The sequence below is a fragment of the Myotis daubentonii genome, chromosome 17 (assembly GCF_963259705.1).
Source record: "Myotis daubentonii chromosome 17, mMyoDau2.1, whole genome shotgun sequence".
Classification (NCBI taxonomy): domain Eukaryota; kingdom Metazoa; phylum Chordata; class Mammalia; order Chiroptera; family Vespertilionidae; genus Myotis; species Myotis daubentonii.
In genome coordinates, this window is record NC_081856.1 from 16,825,920 (window position 1) to 16,848,656 (window position 22,737).

At 39.9% G+C, this 22,737-nt stretch overlaps 1 protein-coding gene across 13 annotated transcripts in view; it reads left to right on the forward strand.

Annotated features, from left to right (window-relative positions):
* Positions 1–22,737, forward strand: part of NCOA2 (nuclear receptor coactivator 2) — a 273,087-nt gene that overhangs the window by 57,913 nt on the left and 192,437 nt on the right. Inside the window, exon 1 of one of the 13 annotated variants that reach the window (XM_059672923.1) lies at positions 17,797–17,923. The exons of the other annotated variants lie outside the window; for them this stretch is intronic. The gene's annotated coding sequence lies outside the window, so the exon portion shown is untranslated. Of the gene's footprint in view, positions 1–17,796; positions 17,924–22,737 lie in introns of those variants that run through there. 13 annotated transcript variants of the gene reach the window in all.

Sequence of the window (22,737 nt, forward strand, 5' to 3'; positions counted from 1 at the left end):
CTTGGTACACCCCCTAGTGGTCTTTGTGTGCAGTCTTGTTGTAGTTAAGCCTTGATTGTTGATGGGGTGATTTGACCTCCAGGCTAACTGGCAATGAGAGTCTGCTGTGTCTGCAGTGGGAGAGCTTCTGTGCTGGATCTCTAGGGCGGTGCTAATCTAGCCTTTGCCTGAGGCTATCTGGCAAATGGCTCTGCGCAGAGTTTGGGCGGGGCGGGTCCCAGGGGATCTACAGGGCGGGCCAGAGCGAGCAATTATGGCTGCTCTCAGTTCCGTCCCCAGGGGCTCTGCCTCACAGAGTCCCAGCAACCGCTGCACACCTCGGAGAGAAAGCTGCCTTCGAGTTCCAACCGAAGCCAGACAGTCCCGCTTCTCCCATTTGAGTCTGGGTCCCTAGAGACTCGGCCGGATCTGGAGCTCAGAGTCTGAAACTCCCTCCCAATTGAAAACAAGAACCGCGCCCTCTGCCGCCAGCCCGCTCCGCGCACGCACTCCGCACCTGAGTATTTCACTTCAGCACTGCGCCTCCTCTGAGTCTGGGTATGATATTCTCTTTCCTCCTAGTTGTAGAATTTCCACTCAGCCAGCCTTCCTGTGGTTCTGGATGATGTCCGTTCCGTCTTTAGTTGTTTTTTGAAGTGGTTGTTCGAGGCAGGAATCTCCGGTGTTAACCTATGCCGCCATCTTGGTTTCTCTCAGTTGGTTTTCTTAAACATGGTTTCTTTAATGGTAATAGACTGTCACTGTGATAAGACTATATGCTCATTGCTATAGTTAATTTTTTAAAAAAAAATTTAAGTACAGTTTTACTTTACGTATACTGTTTGTCTCTAACAACTTAACGTTTTCAAAGTAGGAAAATTTGAAGCTCTCAAAAGTAGTGCATCATTAAATATGAGGACATATTAAAGGGTAGGATAAAGCCTGGCTGGTTAGTTCACTTGGTGAGAGCATTGTCCATATACCCCAAGGTTGTGAGTTCGATCCCCAGTCAGGGCACATACAAAAAGCAACCAATGAATACATAAGTAAGTGGAACAACAAATGAATGTTTCTTTGTCTATCTCAGATAAAACAAAAAATTAAAAAGGTGGTAAGATGAAAAAAATAATTATAGGGTAGTTTGAATTACCTATTATAACATTACCAAACATAGTAGCAAAATAAGCCCTTACAGGTGTTAACTGTCATAAACACTTCATTTATAAAGGACTAGTGGCCCAGTGCATAAAATTTGTGTGTGTGTGTGTGGGGGGGGGAATCCCCTCAGCCCAGCCTGCACCCTCTGTAATCCGGGACTCCTCGGGAGATAACCGGCAGTTGGACACCCTCTCATAATCCTAGACTGCTGCTCCTAATTGCTCACCTGCCTGGTTGCCCCTAACTGCCCCCCGCTGCCGACCTGATCGCCCCTCACTGCCTCTGTGTGCCGGCCTGATTGCCCCTAACTGCCCCCTGCAGCCGGCCTGGTTGCCCCCAACTGCCCCCTCCCTGCTGGCCTGGTCGTTCCTAACTGCCTCCCTGCTGGCCTGGTCACCCCTTACGGCTCCCCCACCCCCGTCGGTCTGGTTGCCCCCAACTGCCCCCCAGCCGGCCTGGTCGTTTCCAACTGCCCTCACTCCCGCTGGCCTAGTTGCCCCTCACTGCCCCCTCCGCCAGCCTAATCGCCCCCAACTGCCCGCCCCCTGCTGGCCCCGTCACCCCTAACTCCTCCCCCCAACCCCCGCCAGCCTGGTTGCCTCTTACTGCTCCCACTGCAGGCCTGGTTGCCCCCAACTGCCCCCCTCTGCCCACCTGGTTGCCTCACGCAGCCTGCTTGTTCAGTCGTTTGGTGGTCCCTCACTAACCCCCCTGCTGTCCTGGTTGCCCCATGCAGCCTGCTTGTTCAGTTGTTTGGTCGTCCCTCACTAACCCCCCTGCCAGCCTGGTCATAGGCAGCCATCTTGTGAGGGTGTGAGGGTTAATTTGCATATTACCTCTTTATTAGATAGGATGGCCAGATTGAAACCAGAAGCAAAAGGGAAGATTTCGTCTGATTAACCTATTTTGCAGGATAGAGTTTGCAGATTGGGTGGCATGACCTATAAGTGGGTTGTAGTATTATTTTAGCGGGTCATGACCAGCATTATGAAAAACATAACAGATGAAAGTATATCACATGTAGTAACAGTAAATACTTTTCCATGAAACTTTGGTTTCAGTTCCTGTGTGGGTTGGTTCATGAGGTAAAATGTATTTATCTATTCTTCATTGTCACTATGAGCACTAGCACAGTACAGAGCGCATTCAAGGTAACAAGCAGTTAATAAATGCTTAATTGCACAAAATATAATTTAGTAATTTTATAGAGGAATAACCCCAGAATAATTTTAGCAAAGTTTTAAAATACAAAATGGTGTTAGGGAAATTGATAGAACTTACATGACATGTTGGGGGTTTTTTTGTTACATGCCTGTGACCTTCTTGGGTGTGGGGACTATGGGTCATGTAGTTTTGTGGCAGTGTGTATGATGGGAAGAGCCTACTTTTTAGAGTCAGACCTGGGTTCCAGTTTTGACTGTTGCCACATATGAACTTTGGGACATTGAGCAATTTTTCCCAGCACTCTGAGCTTCAACTTCTCACTTAAAAGGAGAAGAATACTACCTCATGATTAAGAGAATTATTACTTATAAACACCAAGCACTTTGCCTGGAATATAGTAAATGCCTAATAAACATTTATTAAAATAATGAAAAGATTATACAAGCATAATCGAATAGGAATGTTTATTTTAAAACACTGTTTTGAGTATCCTGCAAAAAGTATGAAGTATAAGATTGATTGGATCACATACATGGGTAGAAATTCTTCATCACCTTTTGGAAAATTAAAACAAGGCAGAATTATAGAAGACAGTTTTCTTTTTTAAAAAAATCAAACGCCCAGTTACAAAAGTATAATATGGAAGATATAAATTAGGAATTAAGTGGGCCAAGTCCAATCAAAGAGTTACTTGTAAAGGAAGGTGTACACAGTGCACTTGGAGCTGTTTTGGGTAGTGAAATGCTCCAAGACAAAACCTAACTGCAGACAGTGAGTGAGCAAAAGACCGAATGCACTGCCCTGGGACAGTGCGCAGTGGTCCATTTAGGGAAGACTCATATGGATCCCATTTATTAAGCGAGGAATCCTGACTCCAGTTGAAATCAGGATAAGAATCTGTAAGCTGTTCTAGATGGTTCTCTAGATTTTGTGCTAAGTTCAATAATATGCTTGGCATTTTTTGGAAAGGTGGAAATAGCATGTTATCTTTGCCATTGTACAGAACTAGGCTGTACACACACCCAAGAGATAAATGCTGTATGTTGTTCTGTTAAATAAAAATAATGAAGTGTCTGGACATACAGCAGTATACTATAAATACTTGTTCCTTAGAGCTATTGATACAAAGGGGGAGGATGTAGTGAGGTTATTAAAATAATGTCTTCGATAAATTCCTCAAATTCCATCATGCTAGAATTGAGGTTAGGGCAAGAAGCCTTCTAGGAATTTTATAGGAGTCAGCTTTATGATAAATTAAAAAGCTCTCTTATAGAGAGTTAATTTGTGGAAATTAGTACCACAAGATGGGATATAGATTGAAAAATTTGTAAAAATTAGATTCACAGATGATATATACATAACAGAATAATATTAAAGAACATCTGAGATATCGAGAATTTATTTTTTCCACTTGAAAAATGAAGTTGCTCCTTAGTGTTAGATGGAGTGCAGGGTTAGTGGAAGGCTAGTCCAACTGCACACGTGGTCACTTTTCCTGTTAGAACTGGGGAGACCAGAGGCCACCCAGAGTGCAGTAGAATGGGCCTCCTGATGCCTTTCATCAGGTGAAGGACAGCCCCTTCAGTTTCTCGTTTGCTGATCATTGTTTTCTTTTTCTTCTAGTTTGCTTCTAATGATATGGGTCACAGTTTTGCTTACCAGTATTTTCTCTGTTAGGGGATCTGAGGTAGAAATTCATATGAATAGCTATTACAGGCTTTTAGTTTATTCTTGAGGCTATTTTGATAATGTATATTTTTTTAGAATATTACTCATTGCTTGCAAAACGTATAGACATATAGTTGTTCATAGCATTCTTTTATTATTATTATTAAAGTAGCTATAATTATGTCTGGATTCCTGAGTTCTTTTTGCAACTGGTTTTTTGCTTGATTTTCTTGACATCACGTTTTTAAAGTAGGGGCTTTAATGTTTAGTCATCATATTACCTCCAGTGTAATGCTCACATATAACTCCCTAACACCCCCCACCCCCACCCCCACCCCGATTACCTTCTGTTGAACTGAACTGAGCATGAGTTTAATTCTTCTGTCTCTGGCCAATACTGTGTGTCTATTGCTGGTTTTCTACCCTCCCATCCCCCGCAGGTAGGCATTCTCAAATCACTTTTCCTCTTTCCTATGCTCTTTTTTATTAGTGATCTTATCCAACGCACGCTTTTGCCATCACCTTTTTTATATAGCTTACGAATTTGTGACCCTAACCTGACCTTTCTTCTAAGCTCTAAACTGCTTGCTTGACATTTTCTCCAGGTAACACAACCAAAGTGAAACTTCTTATTTCCCTCCACCCAAACCAGTTTTCCTCCTTGACTCCTCTCTCTTCCCCTCTGTGTGTGCCTGCCTGCAGGCTCTGTGCAGCCTACCTTCACATGTGCACAGGGCAGCCCTTTCATTCCCTCCGTCACACTTGTACGCAGGCCTCAGGTCTTTGTGGCCAGCTCCCTGCCTTGATGACGGCGTCCAGCTTATCTTCACACCGAAATAAGATTTAACTTGTTCAAGCATGGTAATCAGACCAGACTGCTCTTTAAAGGCCTCCAATTACTTGTTCTTCCCACAGCCTTCACAATAGGGGCAAACTCCTTAGCTGCCCCAGTCTTCCCCAGTAGTGCCCAAATGTTCCTGTCTCGTCACTCCCTTACCACCTTCCCTGTCCTGTATTCCAGCTCGAGTTCTGTCTACTCTGCTTTCTTCAGTTTTTGCTCAACTGTGACCCATACCCATGAGGCATACCCTTCCCTCATGTCTGCCTGCGAGAGGAAGCTTGTCAAGGGCAGTCCCTTACAGTCTTTGCTGGGTTTAGTAACCCGCAGAATGCTTTTCTTGTTCTTTCTAAGGCACTTAATCTCACTTAGTATTATCACCCTTTGTGTGCTCACCTAATACCTTGTAGTAAAGAGATGATAAACTCCTAGTAGGTAGGCACTGTTTCTTAGCTTTTTCTGTCAGCATTTAGCATAGTCAGGAAATACTGATAGAAAGTAATTAAGTGAAAAAACAAGCAAAGAATTTAATGGTTACAGTTGTGCCTGACCGGCATGGCTCAGGTTGAGCATCAACCTATGACCCGGGAGGTCAAGGTTCAATTCCTGTCAGGTCACATTCCCAGGTTATGGGTTCAATCCCCAGTAGGGGGCATGCTGGAGGCAGCCAATCAGTGATTCTCTCTCATCATTGATGTTTCTATCTTTCCCTCTCCCTTCCTCTCTGAAATCAATAAAAACATATTTTAAAAAAATAAATGGTTACAGATGTTGATAGTTTCCTCTAGTGAAACTTCTTACACTCTCTTCCTAAGAAGTTTACTCCAATGCGAGTCAACAGTGAAGAAGCACTAAACTTAGCCCTTCCGGAGATGTGGCTGCAAGCACGAGTCGTATTCCTGGAGTGGTGGGTGCTGCCTCTGTGGTGAAATCAAGATTCTGCTTGAAGGGCTTCTGGAGGCATCACATGGACACTGATGGATTCCTGCCTTGGCCGGGCTAGGTCCTCCCTCCTCCTCTCCCTCCCTCGACTGTTTAAATAAGAGTTCAACAACTCATGGTAAATTTTAAGATAAAAATTATTGAATGTGAATTCAGTATGGACTTATAAATGTAAGAAGTAAATCCCACTAACTTTGTCCCTTAATCTGTAGAATGAAGGTGATTTTTAAAATGGTGATTAAAGAAAACCATCTTTATTAGGCCAATTTAATGTGAACCTGCCAATATATTTTACAGGGATGGTATGGGCAAATATTAAAATCATGCTTTTGTGGTTGAAATATCACGATTAAGCTGCCCATTAACTTGTCAGCAAATTTAACTTAAGAAATTCCATCGTGATAAAAGAGTTGGGAATACAGTGGGCAGATGTACATAGGAATTACACTAACCTAACATCTTGAGGACAGAGATGGGTGGACTTGCTCACCCAGTGTTGGTTCTGTAGCTTTCACTCCTTCCCACCTCCTCGCCTTCCACATATTTGTTAAGTTCTAACATGACCTGGGCCCTGGACTGGCAACCAGTGTGAATGATGCAGACCCAGAAGCTGCCTGCTTGTAGCTTCTAGTCCAGTAGGCCTTTGAACACAGACATAGATGATAAACAAACTTTCTTATTTTGTAAAAAAATTTTTCTTATGACAATGTTTAGCTTTTTAAAGGGAAAAGGCAGCTCACATTCAGGTTGATAGTCATTTCAACAATAAACAGATTTTTTAAAAAAATATGTCTTTATTGATTTCAGAGAGGAAGGGAGAGGGAAAGAGCGATAGAAACATCAATGATGAGAGGGAATCATTGATTGGCTGCCTCCCGCATGTCCCCTACAGGAGATCAAGCCCGCAACCTGGGCATGTGCCCTTGACCGGAATCGAACCTGGGACCCTTCAGTCTGCAGGCCGACGCTCTATCTACTGAGCCAAACCAGCTAGGGCAATAATCAGATTTTTAAGCTTTAGCAGTGTAAAAGTATTGTGCTTGGTGCAGCACAGGCCTTCATCTGAGTCTCAGTTGGCTTATCTCTGTAATTAGGGGTGTTAAGAGAAGTAATGAATGTTTAGCAAGCACTTTGATACTTATACCCAGTGGCTGGACACAGTTATTTCCAAGTCATCGAACAGGTCAGAATGGCCAGTGTGGTGGCCTGGCCGGCGGGAGGGCCAGGAAAGCAGGGTCTTTGCAGCTTTGAAGAAGGAGACGCAGGTGAAGAGGCTCTATTCCTGATTAAACATTTTATTATTAAACAGTTATAGTTAGGAGTCTTTGAGTAGATTTCTATACATTTTGAAATATCACAAGAAACCATTTTATTATTAAACACATAGTTAGGAGTCTTTGTGTAGATTTCTATACATTTTGAAATATCACAAGAAACCACATAACTGAGCACAGTTGATTATTTCTTGACTAGAGGAGAGTATACATAATACCCTAGATTTGGATCCCCATAGTAAAGGTGCCAATGTCATTTCATGCCAGCACCGCCAGCACTGCTGCTCTTTGTGTCTGGACAAGAGTCGTGGGGATGGTGGAGTTGCAGTTTGTGTGGGAGAAGCCGATGGCTGTGGGCCCTGGGTCCCTGCCATCTAGCTTCAGCTCTGCCCTGCTAGCTGGCCCGAACTTGAAGTCACTTTTCGCTCTACCTGTTAGCCCTGTTTGACCGTAGGCAAGTCACCTGGACTCTTAATGCTTCAATTATTGAAAAATTTTGAGGGTGCTAGAGTAGATCTATATCAAGTCCTGAATAATAATAGTAAAAAAAAAAAAAGTATGATTTGGAGAAAACACTAGGCAAACAAAGTTGGTACTGAGATTTTTGTGAGAGGGAATTAATGCTGGTGCTGCATTTTGGAGTTTACAGCTAAAGCAAATCTAACTTATGAGGGAATCATCATTATAGTAGGATTTTCCAAGGTACATGTAATGGGTCCAAGCATTATATGTGATCCTGTAAGTCAAGGTTTAGTTGCTGTCACACTGCTGCTAATTGTTTTGGGGCTTAGTGGCTTTTGTTAGCCCCCTGTTACCCTCAGAAAGAGCAGATAGCACACATTGGAGCAGTAGTTGGTACATGTGCTGTTTGCCCTCTGGGAAAAAAAGTTACATTAAGCATGATTCTTTAAAAAGTGCTTTGATATTTTATCTGGCTGAAAAATTAATTTCTAAATTTGAAGACAAGTTCTGAGCAGAGGAGAAATTTATAAACTATGCATGGCACGTTTACAAAGTCTTTGAAAACTCTGCCTGTGACCGTCTTGGGAGTGATTCTTTGTCCCTGAGTTCCCATATGTCACACATGCCTTTTACCCCGGGGACCATATTGCATTATTTGTGATCCTTTGGAGTTGTATGAAATGATAATTTAACTTTTCAGATGTGGTTAATCTATAGTCCCTGCTTCCTAACTATTAACATACATGGCATGACAGGCTTAAATGTTTCCAGGTGTGATTGGAGAACTTGGACGGTAAATTCCTCCTGGGTTATCGTGGCCACTGTAATTTACTACAAAACTGCAGCTTTGTCATCAGCAGTTGGAAAGAGTATGTTAACATTAACTCCTCCACTTGAGACACATTTACATTAAATAAATTAACCGTCGTCTTAAGTCAGTTAAAGTGTTTATAATATTATTTAGAATTATGTTTTGTCTTTTGACTGGTGGAACTTTTGTTAAGAGAGGCCTTGATTTATATAATCTTGCTTTGTTTTGCAAGACTTACTACAGTTAGGGAGCTCTTGCCCTTGTTCTGTCTTCCCTCTGGGAGCTTTTCCTCACCTTAGTCCCACTTTGTCCCTGCCTGTCTGTCCTCCACTCCACAGCTTGCTCCAGTCCCATTTTCCTCCATGAAAGAGTCACCATTTATCAATGCATAAGAGGGCCCATTTAACCGCAGTTGTTATTAGCAGTAAAACTCCTTAGACAGCTAGAGGGTTTGTTGTTAATGGAAACATCAGAGAGGCTAGGTTCTGTTTTGTAGCTGGCCAGGAGAGGAGTGAAATTCTGGGCAGAGGGAGCGGGTGAGGTGGTGAGTTGAAAGGCTGCAGGCTGGCCCTTGGTTGAGAATGACTCACTGGCTGGCTCTGCTGCACTCACTGTTCCTTACCCGTGCCTGTCTTCTCTCAAGCTTGGTTCCTCCCTCAAATTTCCAGTCCACTTCCTGGTCTTCTTCCACTCTTAACCCTCCCCACTTCTTCTGCCCCACCGTCTTTCGTAGGACATTTCCCACATCCCAGGCTGCCTCACCGCTGGCCCTCTGGGAACCCCTGCTGCACTCAGTGGCAGACACAGTACTGCCCTGTTCCTGTCCAGGAGGGATGGGGAGGGGGCATGTCCTCTGAGGCAAGGAGGGGAGGGAGTTCCTGACACCCCTGCTGGGGATTCTGAGTGTTCTCAGTAAAATGGTTTCACTCAAGCTGGTTAGCTTTTGCAGAACTGTAAAGACTAGACTCTAGTACAGCGATTTTGAACCGGTGTGCCGAAAGAATTTTTAAAACATGCAATGCCTGACTATTTAGTCAGGGGCGCTGACCTCTTTTCCCTTAGATTGTCAAACAGAACATTGACAACAGCCAACATAGCAATAGCCATCTAGTGTGAATGCCGTGTCTTGAACCATAAATATGTAGGTCATATGATAGAGTTGCATTTTAGCTATCATGTTGCATAATAAGGTTGTGTCTGATTGGTTAATTCTTGGTATCAGAAATCTTTGCTCCAAAGTCACTTTGGAGCAAAAGGGTAGGTAATTACTGTTATTATTTTTTGTAAACCAATCAAAATTATAACCTATTACTAGAGGCCCGGTGCACGAAATTCATGCACTGGGGGGTGTGGTTCCCTCAGCCCAGCCTGCCCCCCTCTCAGTCCGGGAGCCCTCAGTGGATGTCCTACTGATGGTCACAGTCTGGCAGCAGAGGCTCGGAGCAGGCGTCCCGTGTGTGTGTGTGTGTGTGTGTGTGTGTGTGTGTGTGTGTGTCCCCGTTGGGGGCCTGCCCCCAGCCACATTGGAGGCTCAGAGCAGTCACCCTGTGTGTGAGTGTGTGTGTCCCTGCTGGGGGCCTGCCCCCAGCTGCGTAGGAGGCTCAGAGCAGTTGCCGTGTGTGTGTGTGTGTGTGTGTGTATGTGTGTGTGTGTGTGTCTGTGTCTGTTGGGGGCCTGCCCCCAGCCACACCGTGGAGGCTTGGAGCAGGCGCCCCTCTGTATTGATCTCTCAGGCTTCTGGCCTCCACTGCGTGTTGTTCTCTCCCTTGAGCTGTGGCCAGGGTGGGGCGCTGCCTGCAGGCCGTGCTTTCCTGCTCATAGATTGCCACGGAGACCCAGGGGCAGGCCCTGCTGGGTGCTGCCTGCGGGCTGCACTTTCCTGCTCTCGGATCATCACCGTGACCCAGGAGCTGGCCCTGCTGGGTGCTGCCTACTGGGGGCTGCCTATGGGCTGTGCTTTCCTGCTCACAGATCGCCATGGCGACCCGGGAGCAGGCCCTCCTGGGAGGCCCGGATGGCAGCGGGCGGGTGGCGGATTGGGCTGTCTCGCCCCACCTGCAGTATGCAAATTTAACGGCCACTTTGGTTGGGTTAATTTGCATACTCTTCTGATTGGCTGATGGGTGTAGCGAAGGTATGGTCAATTAGCATCTTTGTCTTTTATTAGTGTAGATTGCCAAATTGGCAAAAAATATATTTTTTGGTGTGCTACAGAATTTTAGTAATTCATGTGTGCCATGAGATGTAAATCACTGCTCTAGTACTATACAAACAGAATAATGGGTTTAAAAAGACTTTGTTGCTAGTCTGAGGCCACCTAATACCATATATAACAGTGTTCATATGAGAGAGTGTCCCAGGTCCCAAACAGTCAAACTAAAATGAATTATTAAAACACATTTTTCTAGGAAGATGATTTGATCTCGAACTCATGTTGAATGTCTTCTCTGTCACTTTTTCTTAATCCTGAATTAGAATAATAGGTTAAAATAAGACACATCTATATACATATATAAAAGCCCAGCAACCAGAATGGCGGAACAACCAGAATGACCAGTGGCTATGATGCGCACTATGGCAGCCAACCAGCCTGATTCAGGCCCCTATTGGGCTCCCCCGCCTGCCTGGCCCCCCTATCAACCCCCAACACCCTGATCGGGGGCAGGGCCAGCCAGCCTACTGCTCATGCCCCCCCCCCCCTCACCCCTGTCGGCCTGGCCCAATGGGCCCAATTGGGGCAGGCTGGACAGACCCCACCTGTGCACGAATTTGTGCACTGGGCCTCTAGTCTAGTTTATAATGAAAGAGAGGACAGAGCTCTTTGTGCTCAGAGTTTTACATTGCTCACCCATTTTAATGCGCCAGTGTTAAAGCACTGATTAGTTGAATTTTTGGATCCCCTTTGAGATAGTAGTGGTATGCACTCATTGTTTTGGTCATTTTTGACATTCTAGGAAATATGCCTAGTATGGCAGAATGAAACCTAAGGACCAGGAAGGGTATAAGTAGGAATTTTGCACTGATTTCATTTACAAAATCCTAAATTTTAAAGGAATCTTTGATCTGAGGCATTGAATGAACTTCAATTCTACTAGTGACTTTGTCCCTTGAAAATTGTTTACTAACCTATGGGGTTATAAGTATAGGCATTTCTTTTAACGCATTTAAATGTATTTGCAGTGACTGCTGAAGTAATTCAAATTTATTGACCATAGGAGGATATTAAATATTTATCTTTTCTGCTTAGTGCCTGCAGTGAAATAGAATATAAGTTAATGGTTATTGGCTTATTGGCTGTTATTTCTGAAATACTATCTTCATGTACTTTATTTAGCAATATTACTTATATTTTGTGCATGTTAAATAGCAAATACATTGTGTAGGGAATCTATCTTACATAAATTTTGCTGCTTAGTTAAAAAATATTTTAGAAGGTATTTTAAACTATGTAAGGTACATATGTGTACATGTGTTTAGGTAAGTTGTGCATTACAGAAAAATCTATATTGTTAAAAAAAAACAACTAGAGTAAAATAATAATGTATTAGTATCCTACTGTGTGTTCTGGCCACTTGCAGCATCTAATTCATTCCAGGATGTTAGAAAGTGGGCAGTAATTCAGCACATGAGAATCTTTGGCAATCACATTAGCTTCGTATTAGGATGATCACATAAAAAATATATTTGTAGATGTAAATCTGAAAAGCCAATTTATTTGGGTTTCCTTCAAAGTAATGATAATGCAGTATTAAGCATAAAAATGTCTGATAATGAAAGCAATTTTATTTGAATTGGTATAAACATTAGGAAAAACACAAAAAAGTATTTGCAAGTTTTAAACTTTAAGAGAAAAGGGGAGGGGTGGAGGGACGGAATGAAAAAGGTGAAGGGGATGAAGGCACAAACTTCCAGTTATAAAAATAAACAAGTCACAGGAATGTAATGTATAGCATAGCATTGGTTCTTTGGTGTTCATCTGAATAGGAAATAAGGTTGGATAAAGAAATAGAGAGGATACAAATTAGGCCTTAAACATTTGGCACAGGTGTTAAAGATTGGTTCAGACAATAAATAAAAAAAATAAAACAAATGTAAAAAAATTTGGTTCAGCTCACAGCATAGAGCGAGCCATTGAAAGGGCCTGAGCAGAGTTTGACATGAAAGCTGTCTTAGAGATTAGTTTGTATAGAATGGATTGTATAGACAAGAGACTAGTTAGTTAAAAGGTTATTGAATGGTAAAATTATGAAGACCTGGACTAGGGGAGTAGCAGCAGAAACAAAAAGAGGAGAAGATTGATATGAAGTAGAGTAAATGGTGAAAGGAAGACAGACATGAAATTCGCAATTAATAAGTATGTTTATGTGCAAACCATTTATTGCAGCACAGTGTAACTGACCAGTATTCCCCCCTCTTAGAAAAGAGGAATGCCATATTGGTCAGGCAGGGATGTGTTGTCGTGAAATGGCCTGGGTGAAGAACCTTGGCTTGAGCCAGCTGATGGAGGGGCCGAGGTGGCTCTCAGGACCACCGAAGGGACAAGTGCAGATGCCGGATACCATCAATGACCTGGCGTTGTTGGCTGTGTCCTCAGAGTTGTCTAGACCAGTGGTTCTCAAACCTCCGTGCCTTCGCACATTGGTGAACTGCAAACCCTTTAGGAAACGTGCTGTGAAAGTTTGGAAGGCTGTGTAAGCTTTTTGCTGCATAGTCACATTGTCTGGTCATGTGTGAAAGAGAATCTAAACTGAGCATGTTATTCCCTGTGGACTGGGAGAAGGCAAATGATTGCTGTTACTGAGCAAGAAGCTTCACCTCTCAGGCCTTACCGAGGACAGAGCGGTGTGTACTGCCTCACACTAGCCCCAGGAGGGTCTGGGGACTCCAATGGCAGGGAGCCACCAGTACCCTGAGATACGCATGGGGATAATAGTGAACGTTTCTGATTACTTATTCCTCACTTGATTCAATTTGGTTTTGAGTTTTAGTTCAATCAAGTCAGCTAATAAATGAAAGGTCTAGTCTCTGATCATGTCCTGCAAGTTGGAGAAGACTGGTCCCACCAGCCCTTATTGCTGCAACCACATATTGAAGTGGATAAAGCTAGAGTGAAAAGAAAATGGCATTTGGATATGAGACCTTAGGTTTTAATTCGTGCTTTGCCATTAGCAGTGAGAACCTAGGTAAATTATTTATTTTTCTTCTTTTCTTAGCAAAATGAAAGTAATGTTTACCTTTCAGGCCTTCTTTGATGACTTGAGATAATAACTTAAAATATAGGCACTGGATCTATGAATAAAAATAATTTATGCCCCATCTCCAAAATGTGATGATTTCAGTGCTTTTCGCTCCACTCTGTATTAAGCAACCACATCCCAACTCCTGTAAAGCATGTTTCTCGGAACTATGGACTCTTGGAGTTTGATCTTTAAAGACTAAATAGACAGAGAGGATTCCGAACACCAAAGCAAGCATCAGCCACTTGTGAATTATTTCAAATGGGAGAAAATACAAGCATCAATTTGCTGTTAACTTCTTATATCATATACTGTAATATTCATTGTAAGCTTTCTTTAAAAAACAAAACAAAACAAAACCTCTCGTCCTCCTCCCCAAACAACAACAAAACTTATGACGAAGATAGAGGGGATTTTGGCAGAACTTTCTGTCAACTGTCACTAAAAAAGATTCATTTTTTAAATATAGAATTGGGAAGAACTTTCAGTCAGACCAGCATTTTTGAGATAGACTCAGAATCATGTTGTAATATACTGTAAGTAGGTGGTTTTCTTTTTACTTATTAGGCATAGTTTCAAACCTGCTTACAAATCTAGCCATTTAAATTCACAGTAGACTGAACTTGGCACAGATCTTCTCTGCTCAAACACAAATGTAGTTGTGTTATTTCACGGAAGAAAATTGACTAGCTTTTAAAAATTTTTTTAATTGTTAGAGATTGAAAAAAACTGGAGTGTCTGTCCAGTTTTAGCTACCAGCAGTTGTGTTGGCTTAATTCCCAGCTCCTTCTAATTCCAGTTACTGCTTACTGTATACTTGTGTTTTTAGTAAAATAGCCAATTTATACCTCTTAAAATGGCTTCCATCATCACATAGTGAATGCTTTTCATAAGTATTGTTTTTGAAACCTTATAAAGGGATTCATGTAACGTGAGTATAAACGTAGATCCTGTTGACCTTAAGGGAACATTACATTCTAAACTTGTCAGTGTCTCTTGCTCATGTCATGATGTAAGACATGGCTTATTGTTAAAACTGTCATTTGTGTCTGTGTGTGAAAATGCAGTTTTTCCTACTGTCTTTGCTGAACATCATAATGATTTTTTTCATATTATGTTTGATTGTTGCCTCACTGAATATGAGATTTTACTATAGAAAATTCAATGTAAGCATTTAAAGACAAAGTTTTGCTTAAAATGAACTTGGGTAACGTTTGATTTTTACTTTTGGTTTAGTATGTGGTGGTTTAATGCCAGAAAAGAAAAAGTAGACATAAAAATTACATCAAAGTATATTGCTTTAAAAAATTGATACAAGTTAATACATAGAAGTAATTTTTAGCTTAAGGAAAGAGTATCTCAGTTACTTTTAGCTATACATTTTCCTAGTGAACTGAAGAGAACTATTATAAAGGAAAACATCTATATGTAGTTTATACAGTTGTAGTAGTTTTTCAAGTTAAAGTTTTAAGTAGCATTTAAATTTGAGGAAGCTAGAATTTTGAATTAGAATAAATTCAAAGATCTGTACAAGCTATAGCTAAAACTCAAAGATTGAAATGATCTTTTGTGATTACTTAGGTTATTTTAAGAATCTTACTTTAGCATTCTGGCATTACATTGGTCAGTAAAAGTTAGATTCTATTTTTGTTTTAGTAAGAAAGCTTTATGTTGATTCTATACACAGAAATAATTTATGTCATAATTTTACTTTTGACCATTATTATAAGGGAAAGTTCAGGAAATAACATGTTAAAAATCTAATACCTATGCTGAAGCTATAATTTAAAGGCGGAGTGTGCTTTTTATAATTAAAAGCTATACTGCTGTGGGCAATTCGGGATGTAAAGAATTCCTCCTTAGTGTTAGAACTATTTTCTATGCTGGTTTTCTTTTTTTAAGTAAAAACAGTATGAAAGGCTTTAAAAGAAATTAGCTAATTGAGAGTTTTTACTTAGGAGGGGAAAAGTACTATATTAATTTCTTATCTAGTTGCTTTGCATAACTGCCTTTCCTAGAAAATTGAAGATAATCAACCCTGAGGTGTTAGAATTGCTTTTATTTATGTAAGGACTTCAACTGGAAATCTTCCTTAAGTATATTGTATACATTTATGCCTTTTACTAGTAAGATTACATACATATAACTTATCCTTTTCTTGTGACAACATGAATTTTTATTGTGTTCAGCTTTTTGCTTTTTTATTGTATGGCATCAGGCTTTTCCAAATTTAATTTATTGTGTTTGATTTTTTTCTATGACTGTCAGCTATTAGCATTCATAAATTCTTTCACCATGCAAACCAGATAATATAAATTACCATTCTTTAATGTTTTATAATCTTTTTAAATATATATATATATATGTAATTGATTTAGAGAGAAAGGGAGAGGGAGAGATAGAAACATCAATGATGAAAGTGAATCATTGATTGGCTGCCTCCTGCATGCCCCCTCCTGGGGATAGAGCCAGCAACCCAGGCATGTGCCCTTGACTGGAATCAAACCTGGGACCCTTCAGTCCGCAGGCCGATGCTCTATTCACTGAACCAAACCAGCTAGGACTGTTTTATTATTCCCATCCTATGGAGGAAACAAGTCAGGTTTAGAGTTTAAATAATTTACTGAAGGTCAGGAAGCCAGTAAGATGAAATATGACTCAGATGAGTTTTTATGTGTGTGAATATGTACACCTTTGTAAATGCTGCCCAAATCAACACATAGAAAATTTTCAGCACCCTAGAAGACTTTCTTCTGTGATCCCCAAAGATAACCACTATTCTTGATCGCCATTGATAGATCTCTCTATCCCCCCTTGATTAATATTGCCTGTTCTTGAACTTTATAAAAATTGAATCATACAGAATGTACTCTTCGGTGTCAGGCTTCTTTTGCCCAGCATTACCTCTGTAGGCTCTATCTGTGTTGTATAATGTTAGATTTTTCTTTTTCATTGCTGTGTAGTATCCCATGGTATGAGTATATTAAATATTGTATATTAATTTTGTTGATGGACATTTGGGTCATTTCCAGTTTTGTCTACTGTGAGTAAAGATGCTATGAACATTCTTTTTAATAAAATTTATTGATTTGAGAGAGAAACATTGATTTGTTATTCTACTTGTTTATGCATTCATTGGTTGCTTCTTGTATGTGCCCTGATGGGAGATCAAACCCACAACCTTGGCATATTGGGACAATGCTCTAAGCTATGAGCACTCTTATACGTGTTTTTTTAGTTTTATGCATTTTTAGCGTTTACTTCTCTTGGACATATAACCAAGATTGAAATTTTTGGGCCTTGGGAATAGTGCATATTGAGCTTTAGTAGGTACTACCAATTAGTTTTTCAAGTATTTGTACAAGTTGACACTACCATCAGCAGTATATGGGGCGGGGTGGGGGCGTGGGGAGGGAGTTGATTGCTCTGCATCTTCATCAAGTTGATATTATCAGACCTATTATTTTTTTCTCTTTTTAATTTCAGTTATTTTAGTAGGCTATCTAGTTTAATACCAGGGAAATACAAATTAGAAGTTATGTTTTAGACTAGAAAACATTTAATGTGAAAAGTGTATTTTTATTCATAGAAATTAATAGTGGGTAACATGATCTTGAATATTGTCAAGATTGTTTTCCCAATCCCTGCTTTAGGAATAAGCCTTGATTGCTTATTTAATTAGTGGTACGAATAAAGTTTTCCTATAAGGACAAGTGTAGTATACTAGAAATCTCTTGTTTTATTTACTTAGGGAAATTTTTAAAGGAATTTAAGATGGTAAAGATCTGTATTTAAGAAATCAAGTTTGCAAATGATGATTACAAAGGACACATGGAGAGAATAAGAAAAATTATATCCAGGAATGTCACAAACTTAAAAATTGTCTTGTAGAAGAATTTAGTAATGACCTTTATAACTGAAAAAATCGAAGTCTTTATTTTGCATTGGAATATAGCAATTACATATAATCTTTAGGTGTTTATCTCACATTTCTTTCATTTTATGGCTTACATAATATTACACTAAGTTTTTAAAAATTGTTGGAATTGATTAGTTCTTGCTTTTGCTAGTTCATGCAAGTTACAAGTGATTGGTTTTCCTGTATGAGTCTCAGGTACGCTGATTAGTCAGGCGGTCTCATCTGAAACTAATGTATAATAGTGTTGAGTTGTATGACTTGCCATACCAGTTTCACAGTGTTTTTGTTTTGCTCAGAGAGATGAAAGGTTTATTTAAGTGTGGCCACACTGGTACTGCATTCCTGGTGATCTTGGTTGGTTAATGACAACCCGTGTCATAGAAATCAGGAACTGTGGGTTGAGTCTCTGGGATGTAGTTGGTTCATAAAAATGCTGTCTCCGAAAGGACTAGGGACTGTTGGGAGCACTTGGTAAGTAACACAGCTTTAAAAAATCTATCTGTCTGTCTATCTATCTATCTATCTATCTATCTATCTATCTATCTATCGCTCGCCTGTCTGTCTGTCTTTCCATTCTGTTTTTAAACTCTTGTAATACATCACTGTTTAATCATATTATGTATGGTATGATTGCTTTCTCTAGTAAGATTAAGAATGACTTTGGAAATCCAGGTAACTTCTTTTCAAAGTTTAGTAGGTTTGTTTTGGCTGTAGTGTTTGGTTAGTTGTGAACGCATTCATATTGTCACATTGTACTGTTGCTTGTGTAACTGGTTGATTTTTCACTGAGTTAACTTTGTCAGTCAGTGTTGCGATCTATGACTTATATATGTATATATTTTATTATAGAGAATGTAATGAAGAATTGTTTAAAATAAAAGTCTTTGAAAATATCAGTTATAGCAGTTTGCTACTTAGCAAGTTTTTAGGTATTCTTTGTAGAATATTTGAATGGATTGTGATATAGTACAGATTTCGTAGGAATTTTGGGGTAAATGTAGGTATGCATTTATGAAGAGAGGAGATATACTACAGTCTTGTGTTCTGTTCATTATTCTTTTACCAGGCATACTTCACTCAATACATTTCAGGCATATTACTTAACTGTTCAAGTGTAAATGAATTTCCCTGGCCAGTGTTGCTCAATGGTTATAGTGTCAGCCCACAGACCGAAGGGTCCTGGGTTCCATTTTGGTCAAGGGCACGTGCCTGGCTTGTGGGTTCATTTTCCAGCCCTGATTGAGGTGTGCGCAGGAGGCAACCATTGATGTGTCTCACATGTATGTTTCTCTCTCTTTCCCCTCCCTCTCTCCCTTCCACTCTCTATAAAAAAACCAATGGAAAAAGTATCCTCAGGTAAGGATTAAGAAGGGAAAAAAAGCAAATGAATAGACGGCAGGTTTGTTGTTCATTTGAAGGCTGTTCCTGTGTTTTTGTGTTGTAAGAAAAGAGATGACACAAAGCAGAATGTATTAATCTCCTTGTGCAAGCTGCAAGAATATATGTAATCTTTGAATAGGAGTGGAAAGTTTTGAAGTTAGGCAGGGAAAGCTTAAGCAAAGGCAATGAAGTGAGTTAGTTGCTGGTAAAGAGCTATTGGTACAGGACTGAGTGAGTTACTGATTGTCGTGTCCGAGAGTGCCGTCTCTAGAGAAACCCAGTAAATAAGTTATTTATTAGAACCATAGTAAAGTAGCCGAGGCCTTTTTTTTAAAAGGCCATTTCTGCCTTTTGTATGTCAGTGTTGAGTTTATGGACTAGTACTAATAAACTTACTTGAAATTTTAAAACCACTGAAGGCTAAATATCTCATCACCTCTCTCCTATTCCATGTTTTATGTATCTGGAAGATCATTAAGGTTGGGAAAAGAGCTTAGAGCCACCACTGATTGAGGTGTGTTCAGAAGTGGATGTGCGTAAGGGACTAGGGCACTCCACTAACTTTTGGGCTGAAAATCTTCAACATTGGATCACTGGGGGTGTAGCCAACAATCTTGGTGATTGATCTTATATAAGAAATATAGGAAATTAAAAACCTGTCAGTTATCCTTCTGTGAACCTTCCATGTTACAGGCAATTTTTAAGTTTCTTTAAATTCTTTATATAATTCTAGGAATCACAGCGCTTGTGTGTGTTCTCTCTCTCTCTCTCTCTCTCTCTCTCTCTCTCTCTCTCTCTCTCTCTCTCAAGAGCAGAAGGGTCAGTGTTCCATGTGTTTGACTAATTTTAGTGCTATCAGTATTTTGAACTAATAGTGAAATGCCTGCATCCTTTCATATTATGTGGGAAAACATAATAAGGGTAAGAATGTGTGTGCTTTATAAACAGTAAATAAGTTATTTATTAGATGTATCTGGTGGTAGCTTAATTATTAAAGGTGAGATACATGTACTTTATATTCATATATACACAGACTCACAGTTTGTGTTATAAGTACTAAGCAACTTTGACAGTAAACTGCATTGACCTGTATCATGGGGCATAGGAAGAACTGAGGATAGTTGGAGTTTCTGTGCAACTGTTGGACCTTAAACCCAGTGTTTTTGGCCTGTCTTGCCAATTATGAGGAGGTCGAGAGTAGACAGGCTGGTTTTCTGGTGGCTCCATTTGAGCCGTCTCTGCCGCTGCCAGGGTAGGCGTGTTCAGGGAGAGCAGCCTGCTGCTCACAGTGCTGCTGGTCATGGCCTCCATCTCTGAGGCGACGAAGCCTTGGCCAGAAAGACCAGAATGCTAGACCAATTCATGGACCTCCATGTCAAAGATTCTGGAAGAGAACTAAGTCTCACTTTAGCTTCTAGGGAAAGTAGATTATATTGTTAAATTTAAAAATTCTTAAATAAGAAATACAAGAGAAAACTGGAGTAAGGTGCCATTTCTACCTATCAAATAGTACAATGAGTGAGAGTCTGCCCTTTGCTAATTAGGTTGTTATTAAGCAGCATTTTCATGAACTACTGGTTTGTGGTATAAATCAGTATTTTCGGAAAATCACTTTGACTTCATATATTAGGAGCATTAAAATTAATTACTCAGTCATGTTTTTTGACCCAGGAATGCCACTCCTGATAGTTTCAAGGAAGTAGATGTATATCCAGACGAAGATTTATGTACAAAGATTTCCATCATATAGTTTCTATACACAGTGAAACAATGGAAATGTACTATTTAACAGGGAAGAAATGGTTAAGTAAATGATGCTATACTCTTACGACAGCATCACAATAATGCGAAGGGAAAGTGCCAGAGTGGTCCATTGTTATATAGAATTATATTATTAAATCAAGTTAAAGATATGGATAGAAAAACACACAAAAGAAATAAACTAAATGAAAATATTAGCTAAACTAATAAAAGGAACTTCATAGGTATGGGTGAACATTATTTTTCTCTCTTTTATGAAACTTTTTCTCTATTTTCCAAAGTGAACATTTGTTTATTTTATCGTCTTAAGGGCAAATCTGCAGTGACTAATAACTTCATTAAAAGCAGGAAGGGAGAACTGACTTTATTTTGAAAGAGCGGCTCCAGACATGGGGCCAGGTTTGGGAACAGAAGATCTGCTGTCTCTGAGGAGCAAGTCCCAGGGACAGCAGACTCTTCTTGGAATGAGAAAGAAGGGTATCGATTGTCTTTTGGAGATTGTTAATCTATAGAATACATCCTATAAGGGTAAGGATAATTAATATTAACAGCTTTTTTGTAGCCTCTGGCACCTGGTGCTTGATAAATTCAGAGGGAATAAGTGGGTGAAAGTTTGCACTGGATTTTGGACACAAATTGACAAAGTTTTTCAAGCATATCCCTTTGGAGTTACATAGCATGTATATTGATAAGATGGAGAAGGTAAAGAAATTTGAACTGGAATAATCACTAGCTTGCTTGGTATATTTTACCCTAAGAATGTGTATCTTAGTCATGTGCATATTAATCTTGAAAAATGGAATGCTTTATTATGCAAGACAGATTTGGAGAGGAAGAGAAAAAACAAATGCAGAGCCGGTTAGAGTGGTATGTGGGACCATTTCCGGGTGCAGTAAGGGTCTGGGCCTGAGAAGTGGGACCTCGCATTGCTCAGGGAAGCAAGCTGGTTCATCCTCACTGAAGGGCAGGATTGCTCTGGGCATACTGTCAATTGGCCATGTAATATTTGAATAGTTGTATGTACAAATGCATATTATTATTTAAACTTAAACACTTTTTTTTGGTTTTATTTTTTCCTAGAAAATCAAAAGTTAAACTCATAGGTTTACATCAAATGACAGAAAGATAATGATAGTTTGATAGGCAATATTCATCAATTTGATTTCTACATTGTTTTATAGAAATTTGGTCTAAAGTACCCCTAGATAATGATTCCCTCTCCCCCAGGCTGAATAATTAGCAAAGGACTTAATGTATCAAATACTCATTTTTTAATTTTATTAAATTTCCAGATTAGGCTACTATTGCCCTAACATCAATAACCTTTTCAAAGTTAGCTAATTTTATTATTTTCCTACCCAGATAATTTTGTTAACGTTTTGTCCTATGTTGATGTGCTTTCTTACTGTCGCTACATTCAATGTCCATTTAACTGCCTCTCACTTGTTAGTCATCTCTTATATTATATCCTGTTTTAAAACATAGCAAAACTCCTAACCCGTTCGGCTTAGTGGATAGAGCATCGGCCCACGGACTGAAGGGTCCTGGGTTCAATTCCAGTCAAGGGCATGTACATTGGTTGCAGGCTCAATCCCCAGTAGGGGTTATGTAGGAGGCAGCTGATCGATGTTTCTCTCTCATCGATATTTCTATCTCTCTATGCCTCTCCCTTCCTCTCTGTAAAAAATCAATAAAATATATTTAAAAAGATAAAACATAGCAAAACTGACTCAAAAAAGCTGTTCTAATTAATATCAGCTGTCCACCAACCATTCTGCATAACCATTTTTAGCCAGCTGTTATACAAATAAATATTAGATTTTTCTACATTTTTCTTTCATTTCTTTTTTGTTTTGTTTCTTTTACTTATTTTACTTTTATTGTTTTCAATCAACAAATATTTAATTCCTCTTTTTATATTTATTGGGGTGACATTGGTTAATAAGATTATATAAGTTTCAGGTGTACAATTCTATGATACCTCATTTGTATATGGTATTCTGTGTTCCCCACCTAAGTCAAGTCTCTTTCCATCACCATTTATCTCCACTGTGTTTCCTTCAGATAGGAAACTCTTTGAGGGCAGGGATTTTGCTTGATCATTGATGTATGTGACAGATTTCCAGCACACGGTTGGATATACT